General features: G+C 37.0%; 1 protein-coding gene across 16 annotated transcripts in view; it reads left to right on the top strand.

The window, feature by feature from the left end:
- SNCAIP (synuclein alpha interacting protein) overlaps window positions 1-25,834 on the top strand; it is a 148,197-nt gene that overhangs the window by 10,408 nt on the left and 111,955 nt on the right. For 2 of the 16 annotated variants that reach the window (XM_078365821.1, XM_078365825.1), the window contains exon 3: window positions 1-25,834. This exon is cut by the window's left edge and continues 5,091 nt beyond it. The exons of the other annotated variants lie outside the window; for them this stretch is intronic. The gene's annotated coding sequence lies outside the window, so the exon portion shown is untranslated. 16 annotated transcript variants of the gene reach the window in all.

Raw genomic sequence — 25,834 nt, 5'->3', positions numbered from 1 at the left:
GTTTCAATCTCCCAGCTTTGTCCAGTGCCACAGAACCACACTGGAGTCAGACTGAATGGACAGGAGGCATCTCCAGTCACACATCCAGACTTCTAACCAAAAATTGTATTGAGACTATATACATCTTGTTTAGTTTTTGTTTCAACTCTTTAACATCAAATACTAGAAGAACTTATAAGCAGTCTAGTATGTGAAATCATAAGTCTGATTTAACAGCATGGAAAAAAAAAAGAAAATAGGACAGACCAAAAACCAAAAAAAACCTCTTCCAGTGAACAAGCCTCCTATTGAGATTGCAAACAAGGCCAGCTGACATATAGAACATTAAATATAAAAGAGAAGGCTAGCTTGCATCAGGGAGCTATTAGAGTCATCACGATGAACTTTCTGTTTCCAGTGGTTTTAGAGTCATCACTACTCCCTCTGAGAGAAATGGAGATTTATATCCTGAGTCAATTTGCCTTTGCATGTACAGCATTTAAATTTTGCAAGTGGTTCTAACCAACTAATATGCATGTTAGCTTGTCTAATTTACCCCCAAAGATAAGTGTCACTTAAAATAATTCATATAACCCAATCTAAGATTGGTGCTTCCATAAAACCACACTAACCACATATGCAAATAAATTTAAAGTTTGAAAATGGAGGAAAATATGTTTGATCTGTTAAGTCATATAAACATTTTTAAAAGGGATTTTTATCTCAGTAAACAGTACAGTTACCTCAGGCCCACTCAAAGAGTACATTGGAATGGAAAGTTGAATAAAGTCTAACCTCAGTTTACCATTGATTACCAGTTTCAACCTGGAGCGCTCATTGACCTGCTTTGGGTTTTTGTTTCTGACTTCATACAGTAAAAATAAATCCTGCTGTCACATACTATGTTTTAGGAGGATGAATGAAGTCTACAAAATGTTTTAAACGATTCCTCAAAAAAGATATTTGGAACAGTTTGAGGGTGAGGTAGCTTGCCAATATTTCCACAAAGTAAAATCTTAAAAATAATAGCATACATCCTATAGCAGATAACTGAATATTAGCCATGTTTAAGTAATTTGATGATCTTGTCTTTAGTTAGACAAGGACAGTTCAAGATAGAGTTTTGCATCTGTTGGCTACAGTTTTGGGAATGCTGCTTTCATTTGGGATTCTTAAAAAAGAATTCGTGCCTCTTTGCAACTAAAATATATTTCTTCAAAGATGATGGCTCTGGTGTGCTGCGTTGGTGTAATTGAAAACCTATAAAAAGGCTGAGAGCTACTTTTGAATTGGCTTAGTAAACTTGGACTGGATTTGTCGAAGTGGTGAAAGGTTTAAAAGAATTTTCTTAAATGAGGTCTCCATGCGGTGTTTTAACCATAGAATTCCAATGAACTCCAAGGCCCACGAACTCGGGCAACAGCGCCTCAGAGAAGAGCAGTCATATCAAGATGAAAATAAGTGATTCATTTTCATTCCCCACGTTCTGCAGATGTAAGCACATTTAGCCGCTGATAATCATAATTTAGTAGTACTGCTGTGCACTAGAAATACAATTTAAAAGTCTAATCTTTAATTAAGTTGAGTACTCACAGATTAACATGGTTACAAATCTTGGGCACTGGATGTAGTACAGTGTTTACTCCTGTTGCTAGGAAATACAGCAGAGCTATTTGAAAGTTACAGATTGATTTGGTGAGAAGGAGGTGAGCCTCTCCCAGTAACAGACTTGTTCGTTGCTTCTCCCTTATGTAATGTATGTAAATGCATTTTGTGCAGTGGAGGTCCTGTGCATTCAAAGCTTTTGTTGGCAGTAGAAGCACAGGTGTGTGCACCTAAGTCAACATTCAGAGGATATTTGATAAACCAGTCTTACCTAGAGCTCCTGGACAAAATAAGCATCATGAAGTGTGAGTATTTGAGTTTTTAGTGAAATGAAGTCTTCTATTTGTTAGAGTTACCAAGGAAATGAGTGTTCTTTAAAATCTAACTGTCGTGAGGCTAATTGATGGCTTTACATTCTTGCCATTAGTGGGAAGCTGTCAAATTAGTACAGAAATTTGATCCAGGTTGATGGTTTTCCAAAGTTATTAACATGTGCATGTAGGAAACCAACTCTGCTTTACTTTTCTTTCTCCCCCACCACCCTCTCCCTGCTTTGGCAAATCTTGTTGCATGACACATCATACAATAGTTATTAAAAATGCAAAGATGATTTTTACACAGCATGAAGGGGAATAGCTACATGCCAGTTCACTTGCGTTGTCCCTGAAAAAGATGAAAGATTGCTATGTGCTATTTCAGTCAGGATCAGGCGTGAAAGTGTGGCCTCCCTGAGCTCAAAAACAGGACTAGGAAAAAAAACACAGGAAAAAATTTCTATTTGTTCTATTTGAGGCAGGCCCTTGCACAAAGGGACTGGTATTTCAAAGCAGGGTCCTTCCTACGAGAAGGAAAAATAGCAGAATACTTCATTGTCTCAAGGGACAAAATCAGGAGTAGGAAGACTTGTTCTTATTGTGGGATTATAGCCTGCAACCAAGTGTAGAACAACCTGGATAGAATTAGAGATGGTCCTGCGGAGGACGAGGATCACAACTCTACTCCAGCATGTGCATGACCTCTCAGCCATTAATATACTTGTGCTCGCCCTATGGATGATTATTGATTCATTTCTGTAGAAAGCCAGTTGTTGGTTTTGGTATGAATTGTTTTCTCTGTGTGTACAAGTATCTATCACAGTGTCTGGTATGTACTATAGAATCAATATATGTCTTTGAAATAAATGAATCCTTCAACATGTCTAACAAGTAAACGTCTTCCTAATATAAGCCTTAAGGCTGATTCCATTGTAGCTAATAGAGGTTAGGGGCTTGTTTCACAAAAGAAACAGGTACATGTAATTTACAGGTACAGGTTATTTACAGAACGTCCATCTGAGGCACGATGCTGTCAAACAAGTAGGCAAAATGCCATGTGATGGAAGGTTTCACTGCCCAGCCACTAGTAGTAATAGGTGATGGAATTGTAAGATGTTTAAGACCTGCCTTTACAGAACATTTGATTCTAGAAGGGAATTTGGAGCTTTGACAATAATGAGATAGAAAAGTAAGATAAAACTGGCACAGAGATTACAAGTTTCTTAAGGGTATTAATTCTAGTCATTCCCACTATCTCCCAAAACACCCAACAGCACATAAATGACATGGGATCAAGGTGCTGGAAAGAAGGCAGAATAGCATAATAACTGATTGTGAGCATGGACTTGAACCCCAGAGCAAGGCCTGACTCAGCGGCTTACTGTGTGTGATTTGGAACAGCTTATTGAACCCCTCAGTATTTTTATATGGTTTCTTCCTTTTTTTTTTTTTTTGAAATCAACAAATATCTATTGATTACCTCATTTATTCAAGGCAAGTTTGGGGCACTTGGGATAAAATGAGAACAGCGGATATCAGATCCATTCTTTCTCTGCCTGCTCTGTGTGATACGATGGCTGGCCAGCCTTATGGAATCAATCAGCAGACTCCCTTGTTCTCTGGCTTCCAATTGGGTTTGGCCAATGGGACAGATCAGCAAAAGATTAGCAAACAGGTGGGGAGAGAAAAGTTTGGGTAACTTATTCCCTGGGCTGCCTCCTCACCAGATCACCTCTCCATACTATAAGGCACAGGTGCTGGCAGGCAGCTGTCTCCCTATGGCTGCTCTCTGGGTCCTGGTTACTGTGCCCTCCCCCAGCCACTTCAAGCTGATAACCGCTTCCTTTTAGTCTTATTAGCACAATGAACTACACCATTACTTGTAGTTTCTCTAAACCTTGGCCACAGCTTTGCAAGTGCCCTTTTTACTAAACAACTCTCAAATTGCATTTGAGCATGTCACCTATTTTCTTTTAGGAGCCCGACTGACACAGTGATTACCCATCTCAGAGGACACTGTAAAAATGGTATGATTTATTGGGAATTTAGTATAACTATTAGCTCACACTATGCATTCAAGAAAGGATTTTATTGTCATCATTAGCTTTTTTATGTTTACAAAGTATTAAGTTTGTAATATTTTTGCATTGTTTAAATTTTTTTAAGTGAGAAGAAATCTATTACCTTGCAAATGTTAAAAATGGGGAAGAATGAAACAGAAGTCAAGGGCTAAGGTCACACAGTGCTTCAGTGGCAGAACTAAAAAGTGAAGTAAGAGTTTCCTACCTTGTTTCTTTGCACAGGGTACACAGTCACAACACGTCTGGAAGAGAAAGTTTCAGCTTCAAAGTTAAATAAATCAAAACATAATCTAATTGGAATAATTGGGTATGCTTAAACTAATAAGATCTATTTATGACCACTAAATAATTGGGGTGAAATACTGATGACTCAGCATCTTCAACTTAATTACTAGAGCTGGGGCTAAGCATTTTCTATCCTTTCGGTAGTTTCAAGGCAGATGATCCTTGGGAATGAATTTCTTGTAGGCTCTGTAGGGAAGATCTGTTTATAATCAACACTGAGTAGGAGACCAGCATTCTAATGCTTGTGTAGTAGGTTTTTCTATTCATACACATTTTTCCTACTTCTTAGAGCTCTCATTTTTAAGCCACATAAAGTAGGTCACTCTGATATTTAGAGTCATCTCATCTATAACTTATAGTACACTCATTAACCTGTTTTTCAAGAATGAAAACTAGCAAATTTCCTAAAGAAGTAGTGGTCATCTGGAAAAACAAAACGTACTACTATGACTTCTTTCCATTTGATAATAAATTTGTCATAGTTATTGAAATTTCAGACCATATAAGCGTATTTTTCACTGTCTTGGAAAAATTGTTCAAGTATTCTCTAACAGAAACAGAAATGTCTCTCTCTTTTTTTTTTTTTTTTTTAACAATTAAGCAGAGTCAAGGGAGGAATAGCAATTTGTGAGGTCTTTTGATGTCAGCCTAAACAAGGATTTATAGATTGTCCCTTCTGTGTTAGGAGCTGTGTAGACAAAAACAAATATCTTGCTACCAGAAGAGCTCATGCTTCTAGAAGGAATTATTTTCATTTAAACATTTGGGTCTCTTTCTCTCTTTTTTAAAACATTTTATTTAAGGCCAACTCTAGGTAGGAGTCCTGCCTTCTGTCTTTATAAAGAAAATGCTTTCATAGATTGGACACTCAACAAATATAAACGTTCTCCCCTATTTACTTGTTTATTTATTATCTTTGAATTAGCCTTTCTGGAGGAGATACTATATCAAAGTACCATAATCATCTCCCAGTGAAACCTTTTGTTTGTTCCGACCTCTACCTCTGTTTATGTTTCATCTCTTTATTTTTTGCCTCAAGTGAAATACAGTCCACTTTTTATTGAGAGGAACTAGTGTCTTCATAGTCAGTGTTATTCTAAATGATTGTACTGTTTTCAGCACATGAGTTGTGTTGACACTAGTACCAGTTATGAGGTAATAAAGTTCCTAATGGATCATACTGCAAATATCACATTATACCCAAGAATCCTCCTTGGCTGCTTGCCAAACAAAAGTAGGCATGAGTTCTTTAGAGTAATTGATGGTGTTTGCAGATGGAAGACACTTTATTTCAGACAGTCACTCTATAAACATGCTTTGGTAATGATATGCTTTGGCTGTGTGTCCCCACCCAAATCTCATGTTGAATTGTAATCCCTACATGGCAAGGGAGGGGCCTGGTAGGAGTTGATTGGATCATGGGATAGTTTCCTCCATGTTGTTCTCATAATAGTGAGGGAGTCACACAAGATCTGGCAGTTTAAAAGTGGCAGTCGTCCTTGAGCTCTTTCTCTCTCCTCCTGCTTTGTGAAGAAGGTGCTTGCTTCCCCTTTGCCTTCCACCATGATTGCAAGTTTTCTGAGGCCTCCTCAGCCATGTGGTACTGTGAGTCAATTAAACCTCTTTCCTTTATAAATTACCGGGTCTCAGGTAGTTCTTATAGCAATGTGAAAATAGACTTATACAGATACATTTCTTTGTGTGAATGTAGTCTTTTTCCTCCTAGGACATTTCTGTCTGGTGAAGAAGAAACATTTGTGTATTAGTAATAGAGGCATGTGCCTAGTGCTTTAGTCAGAAGGAGGGAGGGAACTATGATCTCTATGTGGAATGGGGAGGAAGTTGGTCAGATTACCAAAGGTTTCAGAGGAAAAGTCTCATTTAATTTAGCGTTAAGGGGCAAGTGGGTATTTACTAGGCAGAAAATTTAGAGAACAGTATGGGATTAGACAGAACTTGGGAAATTAAATATAAGTATTTTGATATGACTTCACAGTATGGTACAGAGTATCAAGAGATAATGTTAAAAAGATATTTGGAGCCAAGTTTTGATCTGTTTCCCACTATAGTAAAAGAAAGCTTACATATCTTTTTCAGTGAATGTGATTAGTAAATAATCCTACATATATTATGTCACCCATTCTCAAGGTTTATACTGTCACTTGTGTTGGTGACTTCCAAATTTGTATTTCTAGTCCTGGGCTAGAGATCCTGTTTGTCTTCCGGCCATGTACATTTTGATGTTTATTAGCTCTTGCAAAGTCTGAACCCTCAAAGTAAATTCATTATCTTTCCTTCAAAATCTTCGCTCTGTCCAAATTTCCTAGTTTGGTGAATGGCCCCAGCTTTCAAGAAATTATCCATAAATATGCCTTTCTCTTGATCCCCCATCAATATTTTCCAGTATCTAAATACTAAACAATTCTTGGCTTACTTGTTAAATTGTTCTGAATATTATTGTCTCCTTTCCATCCTCATTTCTAGTAGTATCTATTTTTCAGATTGTCATTATTTTCTCTTTCAATTACTACAGCAATCTCTTAACTGAATTCTACACCGTTCTGATTAGTTCTTGCACCACTAACACATTGATCTTTCTGAAATTTATCACATCAGTGATTTTGCTAGTAAATTTTTAGTAACTCCTCACTGGTTTTCATGTTAAATCCTAAAACACTTATCATGACATTTAAGCCCTTATGATTTGAGCACTGCACACTTTTCCAACTTCATTGGACCCAATGACCAATCCCTTACCCTTTTCTAGCCTTATTGAGTAACTTGAAGATTCCTAAAATGTCCAAAGTCTGTTAGTCTTCTGGGTATTTTCCTGTTCCTGTTCCTAGGCTTCTTACCTTGTCAACTCATTTCTCTTAACCTCTGCCCCTACTCAAGTTGGGGTAAAGTGTTTACACAACTGTATGGCATAAATTATTTACTATTCTCTATCTCCACTAGACTGCAATCTCCTCAATGCCAGACACCATGTTTCATTCATTCCTGCTACATTTTCTATGCTTAGCTTCATATCTGCCATATAATTATAGCAAAAATAATAATGTTTACTAAGCACTTATTATATACCAGACAAATTGCTAAATTTTTTACATACATTATCTCCTTGAAAGGATAAGAGATTAATCTATGCTTTGGAAAGGTAATGTGGCAAAAAAAACAAAAAACAAAAAAAAAACCATGATTGGGTACAAGATTTATTATAGGGAGCTCAATCAGGATTATTTCAGGAAAACAAATGAGAATTTAAAAGAGGTTAATTATCCGTAATACTCCCTTCTCTTGAACCTTCCATTATCTCCCAATATCTAAACACTTAACAAGTCTTGCCTTATTTGGTTGCTAAATTGTTCTCAACTTTATTGTCTCCTTTCTATCCCTCTTTCCAGTAGGGTAGGGGAACCAAAAGTCAAGTGGAGAAAATTCATTATAGTAATTCTTAAAGGTATTGAATGGATAGATAGATAAATGAAAAGACAGCCCAGCATGTGTTTGTTAGAACTCACTGAGGAAGTTACTTTAACTTACAAATCTGGATGACTTTGGTGCAAAAAGCTTACTAGGATTAGAGGAGCAGAAACAGCTTATGTGGCCAAAAGCAGATATATCATGAGATGGTAAAATGGCATGGCTTTTAAAAATAGATACTTAAAATTATAAAGGTACATACAAATTATTAACTTAGATTCAAAAGCAGTTTTCAAGTAAGTATGGAATTATGTATTTTAAAATTACTCTAATCAAAATGGAACTTCAAGTGGAGTCATCATAAGCTTAGGAGTTGTCAATGGAGACTAATGGTCAAAAGTGTGGACCCTGGGATTAGAGCATCTGATTTGAATTCTAGCTCTACCATTTACTAACTACAAGATGAGGGCAAATTCCTTAACCTCCAAAATGGAGGTCGCTTCTTTGTTTTAAGGATTACATGAAAAAAGAAAAGCATGTACCACTGTAACCACTTGCATGGAATATAGCAAGCACTCCATGAAGTGTGAACTTGCCTCTGTGTACAACTTTGTTTCTTAGCAATAGTGAGAAGGTGAGCAGCTATGGCATTTGTACTTCAACTTATATTTTCACCTGGCTTTCATGTCTTGTAAGTGTGTTATAACAGAAAATTTGCCTAGTTTTATATGAAAACACAATTTTGCATACTAAAATTTACTTAAAGGAACTTTCTGTTGTTAGAATATAGTCTATGCGCCTTTGGTTTCCCCACATAATTCATGAAAAAATTTACTGAAATGAACAGATGTTAGTAAACCATCATTTAATTCATCAGACCCTAACATTTTTGAGACCAGGGACTGGTCACATGGAAGACAATTTTTTCATAGATGGGGGAGGGGATAGTTTTGGATGATTCAAATGCATTACATTTATTGTGTACTTAATTTCTATTACTATTACATTGTAATATATAATTAAACAATTATACAAGTCATCATAATGTAGAGTCAGTGGAAGCCCTGAGCTTGTTTTCCTGCAACTAGATGATCCCATTGGTGGTGGATGGGGAGGGGGGTGATGGGAGACAGTGACAGATCATCAGGCATTAGATTTTCATAAGGAGGGCACCACTTAGATCCCTTGCATGTGCAGTTCACAATAATGTTCATGCTCCTAAGAGAATCTAATGCCACTGCTGATCTGACACGAGGAGGAGCTCAGGCAGTTAATACCAGCAGTGGGGAACAGCTGTAAACACAGGGGAAACTTTGCTTGCTCATTGCCACTCACATTCTGCTGTGCAGCCTGGTTCCTAACAGGACATGGACCAGTATAGTATCATGGCCCAGGGATTGGGGACCCCTGATTTAATGCACACAATGTATTACAATATTGTTCCTAGTGAATTCCTTGGTGAAATCTCAAGCTCATTGGTTTTAAATTTTAATTAAGCAATCCCTTTTACTATTCACAACTTTAGCTACTTAGTCAACCACTTTAACAGGAAGACTCCTTAAAATACACTGTTTCCCAGAAGTTCAGAAGATATAATTAGTCTCTACATATTTTCAAGGTACAAGTATTATGTCCTTATGGAGAATTGCTTAGAGATGAAAAAAAATATTCATTGATTTAATGACCATCCTAGTTTTTTCAGACCACTATAACCATAAACCGAGTAGCTTATAAATAACAGAAAGTTATTTCTTACAGTTGTTTGAGGCTGGGAAGTCCAAGATCAAGGCACCAGCAGATCTGATGTTAGGTGAGGTGCTGCTTCCCAGTTCATAGCTGCTGCCTTCTTCTGTGTTCTCACATGGTAGAAAGGGCAAGTCAGACTCAGCACATTTAATGTCTCCTCTTAATCCCATTTCATTCTCTGTAACTCAACTTTGCATTTTTTTTCCATCATAGCACTTACCCTAACTTACATATCATGTTTATTTGTTTGCCTGTTGTCTGTCTCGCCTACCAAAATATTAGATGATACATGCAAGACTTTCTTTCTATTTACGGCTACATACATCAAACCTAGCGCAGTTCCTGGCCCATAGAAGAAATTAAGTAAATATTTGTTGGATGAGTAAGCATACAGATACAAGCCTGCACTTAGTAGACAATCCTAAATAGGGGGTGCTGCCACATGAATGTGTTTTTGTAAACAGTGTTGGCTGATTAGATTGTGAGACTTGTTGACTGAGAACACATAACAAAACTTGGAAGATGCAAAGATGTATCAATAGAAAAATTTAAAATCATTCTCCAACTCTGGGCAATGATACAACATTTTTGTGTGTTTTCTTTCTTTAGGTATTAGATATCATATGATGTGTCATCCTGGATGTATTATTTTGTATGTTGCATTTTCTCACTAACAGTCGACCATCAGCATCTGATATTTTTACAAAAATTTTTATAAAGACTTCTACTTACTCATGGTGGAGTAAAGGTATATTTCTCTTCATCTCACTAAATAACAGAAATGAGTTGGGGTAGGGAGAAGAAAATCTATCTGTAATGAAACAAGTCACTGTCAGCAACCCCAAAGCATATACCTTGAAGCATACCTGCAAAATCTGTAATGTCTGGATACAGGTGAAGGAAGGCATAAGCTTATACTTACTTCCTTGGATGCAGCGCAAAACATAATTACCCTTGAATTAAGTGCACTTTCATAAAAGACATCTCTAATGTTCCCTGAATTGTATGACAAGACCCAGAGCTGTGGCAAAGCTGTGGGAGAAGTTGATAGTGACTCTGCAAATGTCTGCGTATCACCACTGAAAGGCAGGCAGTGGCACTTGAAGGAAAACCATTCCTTTGCCATTTTATTTTTCCTTTCCCTAGCCTTCTGGCTGAGGGAGCCTGGTGAAAGGGAAGTGGGGAAAGGAGGGAGAGCAGGCAGCAATTGTGCTTAAGGGTTTTGTTGTGAGGCATATTAGAACAAGCAATGGGAAAAACAGGGGGCAGAAATGAAAGACTTTCTGAAAGAGCTGGCCAGGCTTTAAGGAAAATGCATTACTTATTTCAGACTCGGAGAACACACTAAGATGGTAAATAGTATTTGATGAACTGAAAGGGTAAATACTTTCTTCCAAGCCAATTTGGTTGAGAGACATGGCCACTATGGGGAAAATAACCCATTAAAATTAGAAATAAGAATGAAATAGCAGAGCTTGTACAAACTTTATGTAGTTTACAGAAATGGAAGCCATAAATCAAAGATTAAGCAACATGGCACAAAAGGGCATGTGTTTCTGTAATTGTGAAATGAGCTTCCCAGCAAAAGGTGAAGCTGAGCTTTTCAAATTGCTGGAATGTCACTGCTTATTTATGAGCAAAGATAAAACTCATTTTTAGATAAATGACTAAATTGAAATACTATAATGCGTACCATTCAAGTGCTGTTATGGTTAAAAAATGTGACTATAAAAATGTCACATTATTACGGAACCTATTTGTTGGTTAGGTATTTTCTGAGTGCTATCTCCTCAGTTTATTGACTCCCGCTAGGTTTTACTACTGCCTGCCTTGCATAGCCAATGCACAGTAGCTATTGTAAAAGCGAGATCTAGTCCTTTGTACCTCACACAGCTCTGAAGAATCTCAGGAACTCTTTATACCAGAGCTGATATTGTGACTGATGCCATTAGATGAAATAAGAATGGAGGCACTTTGCTGGCAGAGACCATGTTTCATTTACAGAAAAGCAGTGGTCTCTTTAAAATTCAAGTTCATATTTAATTTGAAACTATATCTTATATTCTGATTGTTCTACCATTTCCCTCGAGCACTTAAACAATCATGGTATCTCTCTACCAAATTAAGTCAAGACAGAGCTCACTATATGACCTATTAAAGAACCAGCACCAGGCTGAATAACAGCAATAGTCCTGAGTGGGGGCATGGGTTGTGTGCCTTAAAGAATACTAATTGCAATCAACTATCCATGCTAGTAAATTACATTTTACATGTTAACATGATTAGGCCACAGCGGACTGAAATGTTTGCAGTGGATGACAATAAGAAGCTAGAAATTTGTGGGGAAATGGAATATATACTGTGGTAAAGATGGGGGAGATGGAGGCTACGAGAAAGAAGAGATCAGCATGGAAGACTGAGCTTTGTGAGGAGGAAAGAAGTGAATCAAGAAGATGAGTCAAGCAACAACATGGAGGATGGTACAACAGGCTTCAGTTCTCCTAAGAGGTTATAAGAAGAGGAACTCAAAGAAATGAAAATGGAATGGCAAGCTAATAATAACTGGCACTTACATAGGCATATACCAGGTGCAGGCACTGTTTTAAATGCTTTATTTATGTTAATTAATGTAAACAATAGCACTGTGAGTTCGGAATGATTTTGTATCTCACTCATACAGATGAAAATAAAATGAAGCATAGTTTTCAAGTGACATTCCCAAGTAACACAGCCAGCAAGAAGCCCAGCTGAGACTTGAACCTTGGGAACCTCACATGCAAGTTCATACTTGGAGGCTTATACCATATCGCTTCTCTCATATATGGGTGACAATAAAATAGATGGGTTTTTAAGAGTTTAACTTTTCATTATATGAAAAAATGAGCTGGCAGTCCAGCTGACCTATGTTTAAGGTCAACTCTTGATTAATACTTGAGAGAGTTACAGGAGAGAGATGATATGCTGTCTGACAAGTACAGGTTCTTGTCAGTGGACATCAGGTGGTAACATTGAGGGAGGCACAACAGGGTGGATTACAGAAAATATTTTAAAACCAAAGTGTAGGCTGGGAACTGTAGATTTATATCCACAGGAGAAAAATGATTTAGAAGTTCATTCTGCAATTGAAAAATGTCTTATTAGAAAATGGGTTAATTTTTTGCAACTTTGCAATAGACCTAAACTAAATAGAATGTAAAGTATTTCATTGTCACCTTTATACATATAAATAAACCACTGATTTTGGATAAGTGTCCACTAAGTTGTGTATTATTCCTTCAAACTAGGCCTCTTGGGCAAAAGTTATATTGACCCTATAGGCATGGATTTGGTGACCTCAGTTTTCAGGAAATATTATTAAATTGCCAGAGATACTACTAAATCTGTAGGTTTGGCCGGAAGATATTCTAAAATGCAAGTGACAAAACACCTTTACTTTCAATAACTAACACAGTTAAAAAGGGTGGAAGGAAGGCTTATAGGCAACTTAAATGCACATTTTTACAGATTTTTTCCCTCTTTTTTCTTGATGGCTAAAATGTGTAATCTTATTTAAAGAAAAACAAAATCTAACATTTTAGCATTTATCTTTGGTGGAAATTGTTGTGAGAAGGAAAAACAGTTATATAGAGAAGTTGGAGATGAACAATTGCCAAGGACTCAAAAGATAGGCTTTTGTATGTGAGAGATATATCTAAGGATCTGTCTTGACACAAAATAACTGTTCAATTCTGTTAACCACTTGATTCACAAATAAGTCAAAATAATCACTGGGCTAAATTAAACTGCTTTTATTTTTGCTTAATTTTCTTAATCAAAAGTATCTATTCGTAGTTGTAGAGCAAGCAGATACACCAGCTCTTATGAAAAGTTAAAAGGAGTTCCAGTTATGATGGTAAAGAAAGCCTGACTCCCATAACTTTTAAAGCACACCAAAGTTTGGCAGAGGGTTTCTCTGCACTTTAACTGTTGTACATCAGGTTCTCCAGGAAACGGAATCTGTGTAGGAAGTTTATTAGGGATTGCTGTTGCATTAGACATTTGTGGAAGAAAGGAGTCAGAGAGGGCAGACGGAGAAGTTGGGCTCTAATGTATTCTCACTTAAAGCCCCAGCCAACTCATGGAGAGCTCGGAAGCTAGGAGAGTTCTTTGGCATTGGACTGAGTTGGACCAAGGGCACCTGGCATGGATAACTCCATACCATCCAGTTATTGAATACAGGCTGCCTCAGGAAGGAGGCTATTTCTAGCCCAGGCAATTTCTATAGAAAGCTGAAAGCTGAGGGCTGTCAGGCAACATCTTTTCCAGCAGCTGAGAGAATATGTCCTTAAGTCCTGAAAAAGAATCTGGGTGATTCATGACAATGCCCTTTCTTTTTTCTTTTTTTTTTGAGACAGAGTTTCGCTCTTGTTACCCAGGCTGAAGTGCAATGGCGCGATCTCGGCTCACCGCAACCTCTGCCTCCTGGGTTCAGGCAATTCTACTGCCTCAGCCTCCTGGGTAGCTGGGATTACAGGCACGCGCCACCATGCCCAGCTGATTTTTTGTATCTTTACTAGAGACGGGGTTTCACCATTTTGACCAGGATGGTCTCAATCTCTTGACCTCATGATCCACCCGCCTCGGCCTCCCAAAGTCCTGGGATTACAGGCTTGAGCCACTGTGCCCGGCCGACAATGCCCTTTCTAGTAGCAGACTGAGATATTTTGAAATTTTAAGACAGAAAAGGAAACAATCAAGAATAATATCTACATTTTATTGTTAAGATATATAGTGTTATCACAGAGGGTGGCCTCCTTCTACAGATAAAATAAGACCTAAAGAAATTGTTTAAATAAGCCTGTTTTGCATAGAAGTAATATATTTAGCTAATACTGGTTATCAAGAGAATGTGTGTGTGTGTGTGTGTGTGTGTGTGAGAGAGAGAGAGAGAGAGAGAGATAGTGTGTGTGTCTGTGTAATAGATACACAGAATGAGCCACTTTTAGTCTTATGTACTGTATTAGGACCATAACGTATTTCTATCATTCAATGTTTACAACTCTCTTGTATGGAAGTTACTATTGTCCAATTCTTCTGATAAATAGAATCAAAGGGGCTGAAGAATTGTCTGAAATCATACAGCTAGTTACCTGTATAGTCATGACTTTAGGCTACATCTGCCTGTATTAAAGCTCTTCTTCTTGGTCCTATCCTTCATTGTTCTAGTTCTTGGACCTTAGACGTTTTCTATTTCAATAGATAAATTTTTGTCCTCCCAGACCTCTGAAATGTGTCCTTTAAGCTAAGTGTTCATCTCCTTTGGCTCCTGTCACAGCCTTGGATGGTAAAAAAGCAAGGTGTTTTCCTTTTGTTGTCGTTGTTTCTGAGACAGAGTCTTGCTCTGTCACCCAGACTAGAGTGCCATGTGCAGTTATGGCTCTCTACAGCCTCAACCTTCTGGGCTCCAGTGATCCTTTCATCTCAACCTCCCAAGCAACTGCAACCTTGGGTGCATGCCACAACACCCAGCTAATTTTTTGTATGTTTGTAGAGACTGAGTTTCACCCTGTTGCCCAGGCTGGTCTCAAACTCCGAGGCCAAGCTGTCTACCCATCTCAGCCTCCCAAAATGCTGGGATTACAGGTGTAAGGCACTGCCCTAGCCAAGGCAAGTATGTTTATCTGCACTTTAGCAGGAATGTATTGGTGATGACAGTGGCCTAGCATCTTATGAAAACAGGACTGAGATATTTTGCAATTTTAAGACAGAAAAGGAAATAATCAAGAATAATATCTACATTTTATTATTAAGACTTAACTTATATAGTGTTATCACAGACAAAGGCCTTCCATAGACAAAATGAGACCAAAATAAATTATTTAAATAAGTCTATTTTGCATAGGATTAATATATTTAGCTAATACTGATTATCAAGAAAATATATGTGTGTGTGTGATTCCAGGATGGCTTCTGCCCTGTACTTCTGCCCCCATTTAGTAGATGAATTAACAGGTAAAAGAAATGATGCAAAATGTGGCAGGAGTCAGTGGTGAACTTGGCTCTACTGATTCCAAATCCCATGTTTGATTCCCCCTCCAATGGGATTAACACAGGAAAAGGAAAAATATGGATATATTGTAGGTATACTGCATATATATTGTGGATGCAGAACAATATAAACTGTTCAGTGATCCTGCATAATAATCTTGTATGATGAGGAGATTGTAGAAACAGTAGAAATAAATCATTTGAATGGCCATTAGGAAAAATGTAAGCATATACACTTTTGAGAATGTGACTTAAATTTTGAAATGATTTTAAACTTCCTTTAAATTAGAATAACTTCCTAAGGGCTTCTTGATTAGAAGGCCTGAATGATGTGTCTCTTTTACTGAGAGAAATGGCTGCCTGATTTCCCGCAGTTGAATCACATGGCAAGTGATGTAGCTTTATTGCTCTGAGACAGTGCTTCCTGTTTTTTCTTTTGTTTGTTTTTGAGGCAGAGTCTTACTCTGTTGCCCAGGCTGGAGTGCAGTGGCACAGTCTCCCAATCATGGCTCACTGCCACCTCTGCCTCCTGGGTTCAAGGGGTTGTCCTGCCTCAGCCTCCCAAATAGTTGGGACTATAGGCATGCCGCCACCATGCACAGCTAATTTTTGCATTTTTAGTAGAGATGGGGTTTCACCATGTTGGCCACGTTGATCTCAAACTCGTGACCTCAGGTGATCTGCCCCCCTCGGCCTTCCAGAGTGCTAAAATTACCAGCACGAGCCCCTGTGCCTGGCCTCCTCTGGTTTATTTTTGACAGCACAACTGAAATAAAAAAGGTTCTCTTGTTACCTGGTTTATTTTAATAGGGTACTGCTTATGTCAGAAAATTCAAGAGAACTTTAAGACATTAGTCAGATATTTATACAATATTTCATCTTCCATAACATAAAAAGGAATAAGGAGAGTCATTTTAATATTTTCAGTCACATATATCTTTGATATAATGAAGTAAATGACAATCTCAGTCTGAAGTATTTTAAGTCTTTTCTCAAGCAACTATTACTTTATTCCTGTCTTTGTTTCCACTCAAATCTTAATTTCATGGAAGATTTCACAAACAGTTAAATAGAATGGATACTTCTGCATGATTAATGCAGTGTCCCCTATAAATTGTATAACTGAATTATAAATCATTTGGCATTTTAGTATTAAAAACAGATGGTATATTTGCCTTTTGAAATACAGAAAGAGGGATATAGGTATATGCAGGTAAAGAGATTTTAATACATGATGAACATTTACTCATGCATGTGTGTTCATTAACAACCACAAGTCAGTCAGCTTAAAAATTCATGCTCACAATTTATCAGCATGAATCTAAAGGTTCACAAATTGGATTATCACTGCCAGTGCTACAGTAAAAACCAACTCAGAATTTATTACTTTTTTATTGTCCTGGATGTTGAAATGGTCACAAAACTACAATTACATCATTTCATATGCACACATATATAAAGTTATGGTGATACTGACCATTTATAAAGGTTTGTGAATGAAATCCAAATTAAAGGATGCCTTGGAGTTCTCTTTTATTGACTATATGAAATCAGAAATTAAATATGATTATAATATCTAGAGAATTCACATATAATTTACAGTGATTATTAAACTTTCAAGTTTCATTTTTGCTTTATATCCCCATAGTATTTGGAAGTAGTTTTGTGTTATTCATGTCTGTTTACTCAGATATTTAAGTGAATGCTCATTTCCTAACATTCTTTGTGTTCTAAACATAAGAGTTTACAGCAAGATTCACATGTACCCCTGCTTCTAGGCCAGGGATTCCGAAGTTACATGTACAGAAGCAGGAAGGTCCTTAGGTACCAAGAGGGGCATTTGAGTATTATACAGTGGGAGTAGTAGGTACTGGCAGATTGAATGGGGTAGGCCTGGAGAAGGCTGAGTTTGTGATTACTTGGGAATGTATTGCCAGTTTCTCCACATCTCCTGACTTTCAAGGGAAGATAAAAATCTGGATGTTTTGGTGAAATTTTCTGATTTTTAGAACACTGAGTGGGCCAGATAAACCCCTTATGTAGGCTGCATGTAACCTTCAGACATGCAGCAGTGTTCACATTCCCATCTAAGTCAAAGAGAGGCTGAAGTCTTGATCATCTTCCATTTTATACATGTGGAATGCCAATCAATTTTGAGTAGGAAGCTAATCATCCTAACGGAATCTTCAAAATAGAATCAAAACTAACTTTGGATACATTTAAGATTTTTTCTACTAGTATCAAAAATATAGTAACCCTCCAGTTTTTTAGTTTAAGGCAATGTATGTGTGCTTTTTAGCCAAAGGGGCAGGGGCAGTTGAAATTCTATTTCATTTGGCATATTGTCTTTTTTTATTGATTGGTGTAAAATTGGACACCACATTTCCTCATTCCCATTTATCTATCTCAGTATGAGATTTCCTGTCTTGTTTCAAACCTTTGTGGTCAGTTTTTATCTGATCATTTGTCTGTCTGATATCCTTGATATGTTTTTATAACATTTTTAACGAAAATGCAAGTGCTATTTATGGAATGTAAGCTAGTCAGCTAGGAAAAGTCTCTTGTGATTTCTCAAGTTGTTTTCATGTTTAACTAATACTGGCTCCCAGAACAGAAGTCTGGGAACTAACATGGAATGTTAAACGACTGAATACAAGTTTCCTTCCTTTCCAAGTCTGTCTTCAGGGGCATAGAGAAAAGATGAATGGGAATGGAAAATAGAGGAGTGTAGCTGAGCAGGGGGTTAATTATATTAATTTCAGACTCAACTCAGTTTGAAAACAATATAGTCTGTAAAAAATGGAATTGCAGCAAGAAGCCAAACTCCTATTACCTTTTTCTTTTCAAGAGCACAATATGTTATAGTCATCAGGCACTCATAAATTGCCATTACAAGCTGTTTAGAAAAAGACACTGTACAAAACCTACTTAGAATTGGAAACTGTAGGGAGATTCTTTTTTCCCTGTTGCACCTGAGGTATATTTTCCATGTGTTGAGTTTCCTTTTGGTTGTTCAGTGGAGAACATGGGAATTCTGCTATGCTTCTTATACATGTGATGGATGAGGAGGGTCAAGATGCAGTTGAATTATTTTAAATACTGAGGAGCCAAATGTAAATAGTACTATGTAGCACTGTCTCCTCATTTGTATATGTGAACACAGAGAGCACTCATGTTTTCCCCTTCATTTATGCTAAGTTGCCTGGTAAGAATTATTACATGGTAGATAGATATGGGAATAAGTAGAAGAGAGTGAAAAAACAGTCCAATTTCTTCCAATACAAACTTTTCTGTTCCTTTACCAGGAAAGCTTCAGTTCCTATTTCATCAACAGTAGTAAGAATCTCTAGGTAAAAGACCATTGAGAAGTGCCAAGACCTTGAAGCAAATGAATATTTTTCAAAATATTTACAACAACCATGAAAATAACTTAGAACATTGAACTGAAGTAATCAGCATTGACAGTTGTATGTACTATCCTCACTATTTCTCATTACTTTGTCCTACGTGCATAAGCAATTATCTCAATGAACCCTTTTGTTAAAATATGTGAACGTTTATATTCAGTGATTCAAAAGCACATGATCCTATGTCAATTCCTTGGAAATTTTAGAGTAAATTTTACTACTTCATCACCTGTATCTAGACAAATTTATTAGGCACTTACTGATGGTGAGTAATACCTGTTTATTAAGCTGATTTTCAGGCTACTTTCATGAAAGCTTTCATAAATTAGCTTTAGTACCTTAAAATGTAGGCTTAAATAGGGGTTAAGCATTCATAAATTGAATCAAGTGATCATGGACTAAAAGGGAAGAAAAATGTTTTTTAATGCTTTTCTTCTGGCCCACTACCCCTCCCTTTCTTTTCAACCCCAAGAGCCTACTTTGCCGTGAGGAAGGACATATTTAAAGTTAGAATCTCTAGTGCCAGAAATTTCTACTTTATGTCTTGGCTAACCAACAAGGATAATCAGCACCTTGTCTCTCTTAAAATTGACAGGGCACATTTTTAAAGTGTTGAAAGAGAAGTATACAGCGCTTATAGGTTGAACAGTCTCAATTCCCTGGCCTCAGCAAAGATTTTGAAACTTAAGTTGTTTTCAGATGTCAGGGTAAGGCCTTGTGGTCGGTTAAATGAATCAGCTACTTTAGTCACTGGAATTTCTAAAAAATACATAAAAATTAGAAATGCGCACTCTGAAATATAAAAACCAACATTATTCATCGCAAGATTCATTTTCTAGACTTTTGTGTTAGGTTCACCAAAGGCAACAATATATTTCCCAGTTTTATAAGACTTTCATCTGTTTTAAAGGTATTAAAAAGGCAAACCCATTTAAAGATTCAGGTTTAATCCTTTGAAAATTAATTCAATCCTAGGTTTTAAATGAACTCTGCCTAAATGCAGACAAGCACAGTGAACCTCCAGTTTATTTTGCACTTTTATTTGGAAAACAGTATAATTTTCCATGCCTCCTGTCACTGACCCCTTCAGTGCCTCCTCAAAAGAGCAGTAAAAGCCTTTGTCTCTCCGGGATCTGTAGGCAACTCCATTGTTTTGGGCAGGCTCCAACCATGTAAAATCCACCCTTAGTACCATGGATAGGAGGAGATTCTTGGGGTGTGGTGGGAGAGTAGCTGCTACTTATAAAAACAATACTCCATCCTGAGTTTAGATGCTTCCAAAATCCTTTGTCTCTCACAAATCCACTTCTTGATTATGTCATGGAATCTGAATGAAGTTAAAGGAATATAAAATAAAGGCAGTTTCTGCAACAAATTTACATAAAATATGCTTGCTTCTTCAAGCCACATCCTCTCTAGGAGGGTGGAACTAACACTTCTGTGAGGGACGACATACAAGGATGTTTTCGATTTTAGCTGTTTGCCCATCAGCTGCCCATTCTCCCACTGATCAGATTATCAGCATCAACATTAATACATCCCAAATTGCAATGTTTTGGTTTCTCCCTTCTTCTTCCTCTACTCTTCTCCTCAATGGCCTATCTACTGTTGTCTTGTCACTCAAGTACTGAGGTCAAAGTGTGGAAACTGGAGGACTGAGCTGAGCAGTTTGGGGAATGGAAGAGTGGAACCAGCAACTGCATTTATCCCATGGAGTCACTGCTCCTCAGGGAATGTCCACAGGAATTACCACCGCAGGCTTCCTGGGGCCTCCTGCAAGCAGAGATCTGGCATCTCTTCACCATGATTCAGATCACTGGATCTGGATTTGTAAAGTAAAGAAAACACAGAACATTTCCATCCACATGCCATTTAATAGCTGTCAGCCATGGTTGAGTCTTATGGTGAAGTGAGAGTGCTTTCAGACAGTGTCTCATTTAGTCTTCAGGGAAGTTCTAGGGAACTTGTAATGACCATTATCCCCAGTTGACAGATGAAGACTTGCCTATGGTTATTATTCAGGTAACTGGTGGGGAAAGGGCTGAGTCTGGTCCCAAAGCCCATGTCCTTAACACAGCCCTGTGTCCCCCTCCCCCAGCTCTCTGCTTCACTCACCAGTATGTAACATGCATTCCATAACCTTAGCTTCCTTTCTTGTCACTTGTTTTCATGGTGACAGTGTGATAAGAAGACATTACTCTTTTTTTCCAGTGGCAGAATATTTAGGATATATTATTCTTATATCCTTGTTTTGTAAAAGATATCTGCAATTGATATATTATTCTTATATCTTGTTTTGTAAAAGATATCTGCAATTAATATATGAAATGCTATCTTCATATTTGCCTTACATAAGAAACAAAATAGAATGTCTTTGTATTCCTTTCCTCTTAAACATGTTATTACACTTGTTTTGGAAGAAGTGCCAGAGTAGACAGCACCTTAAAATGGTTTTAGCAAATATGTTCATAAGTTAAAATCATAGAAGTCCTCATACCAACCAGATTTTCCAATGACACAGTACAAACTGGACATCTGAATGTTGAAACCTACTTAAGGTATTTAGTTTTCAAACTAAATCAACTACCTCTTTTCTGCTTACTCCTTAGTTGTGAATAGCTAAATATTTGTTTGTGGAGCTGAACTGCTGCCCGTTAAGTCATTTTTCTCATGTTTCCCCCTCACGTCCCATCTTTCCTAACAGTTGTTACTGCCCAAAATACTTTATTCAAATAACAACACATTATTTGAGTTGGATCTCATTTTGAAAAATGTAATAATTTGAACTGGAGATTGTTCAGATTTGTTCTTATTTTAATTATAGGATATTTGAAACAATATCAGTATGCCTTTTATATGTAAGCAGTTTTTCTTAAAATTGAAATAATGAAATATAATAATTATATCTTACTTTCATGGATCACCGAGAATGTTTTATAAATAAATTATCAGTGCTATGCATAGATGCTCAAAGGATGACACTCTGTCGTTATGTTTTCTCTGAGGCTTTTAGAAAAGCTGGTTATATACCTCAATCACTATGGGAGGGTTTCTCAACCTCTGTCCTACTGACCCTTTGGATCGGGTCATTTGTTGATGTTGGGGAGCAAGGGCTGTCTCTGTGCACTGCAGAATACTTTTCCATATCTCTGGCCTCTACACAATAGATGTGAGTAGCAACTTCTTACTCAGTTGTCATCATTAAAAATGTCTTCAGACAGTGCACAGTGTCTCTTAGGGACACAGTCATCCCTGGCTGAGAACCTGTGCTTGTCTTAATCAGATGAGAAACCTGTTAGACATCAAAATATTAGCTCTGTTGATGGCCAAGTTGAAGTGGAGAAAATGGCTAAGGTCTAAGGCCAAGTTGGATTTGTTTTTTCTTTTTCTTTTTTGGATACTTCTGCCCAAGTGTACCAGGCCTTCCATGGCTACTGTATTCGAAAATATTACAACCCTGTGACTGTCTTCCTCACCCACTTTACTCAGTTTGTCCTCCCAGCCCCCATCTCCACCTGAAATTTATATTTAATTGTTTATTGTCTTCCTCTTCTACTAAAATGTAAGCTTCATGAGAGGAGGATATTTTTTCTTTAGTGCTATTACCCTAGAGCATAGATCAATGCCTGCCACATAATTTGAATCCATGAGTAAGTGTTGACTAAATGAGTCAATTATTTAGAGACACTTCTTGCAAAAAAAGATTAAGGATATTAAAGATCACAAACATAGCTGAAAATAAATTGTTGAGGGAATTTTTTATTGAAGAAGGACAGCTTAAAGTATGATTATTCTACTTAATGGTTTTGTAATTAATTAATTTATAATTGAGATTTAGGTTTTTCCCTCACTTAATATAATTAGTTTTGCTGGTCTATTTTTCATGTCAAGCAAACAATGCCTTCAGCAAGGAGAAGGCTTTGAGCTACAAAGAAATGAGTAGAGAAAGCTCAGATGATGCATAAAGTGAAAAAACAGTAGGAAATACCATTTCTTTACAGTTAATCACTGAAAATACATCAATAAGCAGAAGTCTATTGTTGGGTAGTTTCCCGGAAGGTACAGAGGGACAAGCACAATATTCCTTTGAATGCTGTTTTGAGTTTCAGAGCTAACAACTGAGAGTTTTGAATTTCAAGTAACAATTTATCCATTCAGGGTTTAAAATTTGTATCATGTATTTTCAAATCTTTCTTGATTTATAGTTATTTTTTCAGCTCCCCAAATTTAACCAGTTATATATATTTAAGTATCATTATCCTCAATAATTTGAATTGAAGTAGTTTCCTTTAATAGGAAATATGCATTTCATCATAAAAATGGAACACAAAATTCTTAGTTATAAGTCCAGAAATATTTGGGCTAAAATGCTGTAAGCTGAGCAGATAGTAAAGGTATACATTCTATCAAATGTGTTCTGATCTTGAAAAATTAAGGACATGTGTCCTGGCAAGGTAGAGAATGCAGCCTCTTCAGGCTAGGTACTGACCACCACTGAAATTTTATATAACAAGAATCACCACCTGGTCATGGACAGATGCCAGGATTCACTAGTACTGTCAACAAAAGAGCTATGACAACTTATTTTTTAAATGTTAATATCAAATATTTTGCTATTGGTTTATTGGAATGTCCTCATGTGTTTCTTAATTATAATGCCTATTTAGCTCTTTCAAAGAACCTATTTCTTACTTTTAAACAGAGTCAAAATAGTAAGAATAATGGATTTGTTTTTGTTTTTCCTTTCCTCATACCTACTTCCTAGAGTATATGAAAAGTCCTAAAAAGGCTAGAGCAATCCTAGGGCTATGGTTTGGACACCTTTTTATTACAGATTAACTATAGAAATGGAAGAACTAAAGTGAATATTCTATCCCTGTTCTTTGTTGGCTGTGGGTTGGAGAGGAGTTGACTCCCCCCGGTCTCAGTGCATTAGTGATAGATCCCCTGCCTGAAACCCTAACTCCCATGATCTATGTACAGTATTATTCCCATCTTCCATCTGTGGTATAGTTTGACCATATTTTATCCCTCCTGGACTGCAACATTCCTCAACATCTGGAGTCAGGGGATTTGTTGTCGTTGTTGTTCTAGAGACAACAATCATGGCTCACTACAGGTTTTAACTCGTGGGCTCAAGTGATCCTCCTGCCTTAGTCTTCCAAGTGCCTAGTTCTACAGGTGTGTGCCACCATTCCTGGCTTTTTTTTTTTTATAAAGAGATAGAATCTCACTTTGCTGTTCAGGCTGGTCTTGAACACCTGGCTTTAAGCAATCCTTCTACTTTAACTTCCCAAAGTGTTGGGATTACAGGTGTGAGCCACCATGCCCAGCCATCAGGGTTTTTTGGTATAGTTTTATAATGATGATAGGATAAGTGAAGATGACAGGGCACAAAGAAACAGGGAAAAGAAGAGAGGGCTGCCACTTACGGAAATTCTATCTGGTAGAAGAACACTTTGTTCAATTAGTAGACATACTAATTTTCTAGTAAGTGCAAAACGTATAATAGGTGATGTGGAGGTATACAAAGATAAGTATGACCTGGCTCTGCATTCTAGGAAAGCACACCCTCTAATGATTTTCTTACTTGAAAAGGTCCAGTGCAGCCAGCCCATAGCCACAGATCTTCTTGGAAGTGTTAGCAATTCAAATAAATTATGCTCATGGAGACCCAAGAGAATGACTTACCCTACATGGTTCAGCTAATAGCATTTTTATTATTCCTTAGAATTCCTTCTCTCGGGACTTTGTTTCTTAACTCAAAAATGTATTTTCTTTATCCTGTGATTTGCATGTGGCTTTATATTTTCTAAATACATTAACATCACTAAATGAAGTTAAAAGTAGGATTCCAGTGTTAGCGGTGAGGGAGTAGAGCTTGTCTCAAATAGCTGATGTTTTTTGCAAAGTCCAAATAAAACTTCCTCTTTTCTCTTTATTCAAGTAGAAGACAGTTTTACCAATAAATCCAGTTAGATCCTGTCTATTGCAAAGAATAGATTTGTAGACTAATAGAGTTTTAGAGCTGTAAAATTAGGGATAAGCTAGACAGCTGAATCAGTAGATACTTAGTATATATCTTCCTTCTAGTCATTGAGTAATAGGACTCTTGAATTCATTTCTAATGATTTATTGGAATTTGGGTAAATGAAAGTAGGGTTGAAATGATCTATTTGCAAGTCTTTTGACATTTCCAGGTCACAGTAGTATTAAGCCAAAAAGTCTATTTTTAAACCTTTTTGTAGCCACATAAAAGTAGTAATTTTGACTACTGAGATATTTGAACTGTGAGGTTCTAAGAGAGACTAATGATATGGATACAATTATAAATATAATGAAAGCAGTTGTCAATAAATTGTGTAGGGATCTTTCCAATCACATGAATTGTATTAACAAATAATTAAAACAGAGTTTGAAGCAAGCTTTCTAGCAGTGATTCCCAGATGTGAGTGAGCTAATTTTTATCACTGTATTAAAGATAACTCAATGTTTTAATGCAACTGGAACAAAAAACATGTACTTCAGTAGAACCTTCAAGAATCCAGTGTTATTTGCCTGACTTTATCTCACTCACACATTATTTGAAAGGGTAGACTATGAATTCTTTATCATCTATAATGTATTACAGTTTTCAGAAAGGTCTATGTGAGAAACACTTTTTAAAGCTTGCTAGGATAAAGTGACAGTCATAACATCTTTACCACAAAGAACATCTGTTTACCAGCTCTGCTTTTTTTGACTGGTTGTAGGAGTGCTTTAGGGAGTGATTTCTCTTTTTTTTTTTTCTTCTCTTGACAGGCTTCTGTGCTTGAAGCCAGACTGCAAAGATAACAATGGTGTGTGAGTGTTTGTGTATGTGTATGCATGTGGGCGCATTTGTACAGCATACTAAAATCATAAGCATAACCTTGCAACAATGGTTCTGTTTCTTCAGATGATTTGAAAGGCATTGGGACTTCCACCT

The sequence above is a fragment of the Callithrix jacchus genome, chromosome 2 (assembly GCF_049354715.1).
Source record: "Callithrix jacchus isolate 240 chromosome 2, calJac240_pri, whole genome shotgun sequence".
NCBI lineage: Eukaryota > Metazoa > Chordata > Mammalia > Primates > Cebidae > Callithrix > Callithrix jacchus.
This window is presented reverse-complemented; position numbering and strand designations above follow the sequence as displayed.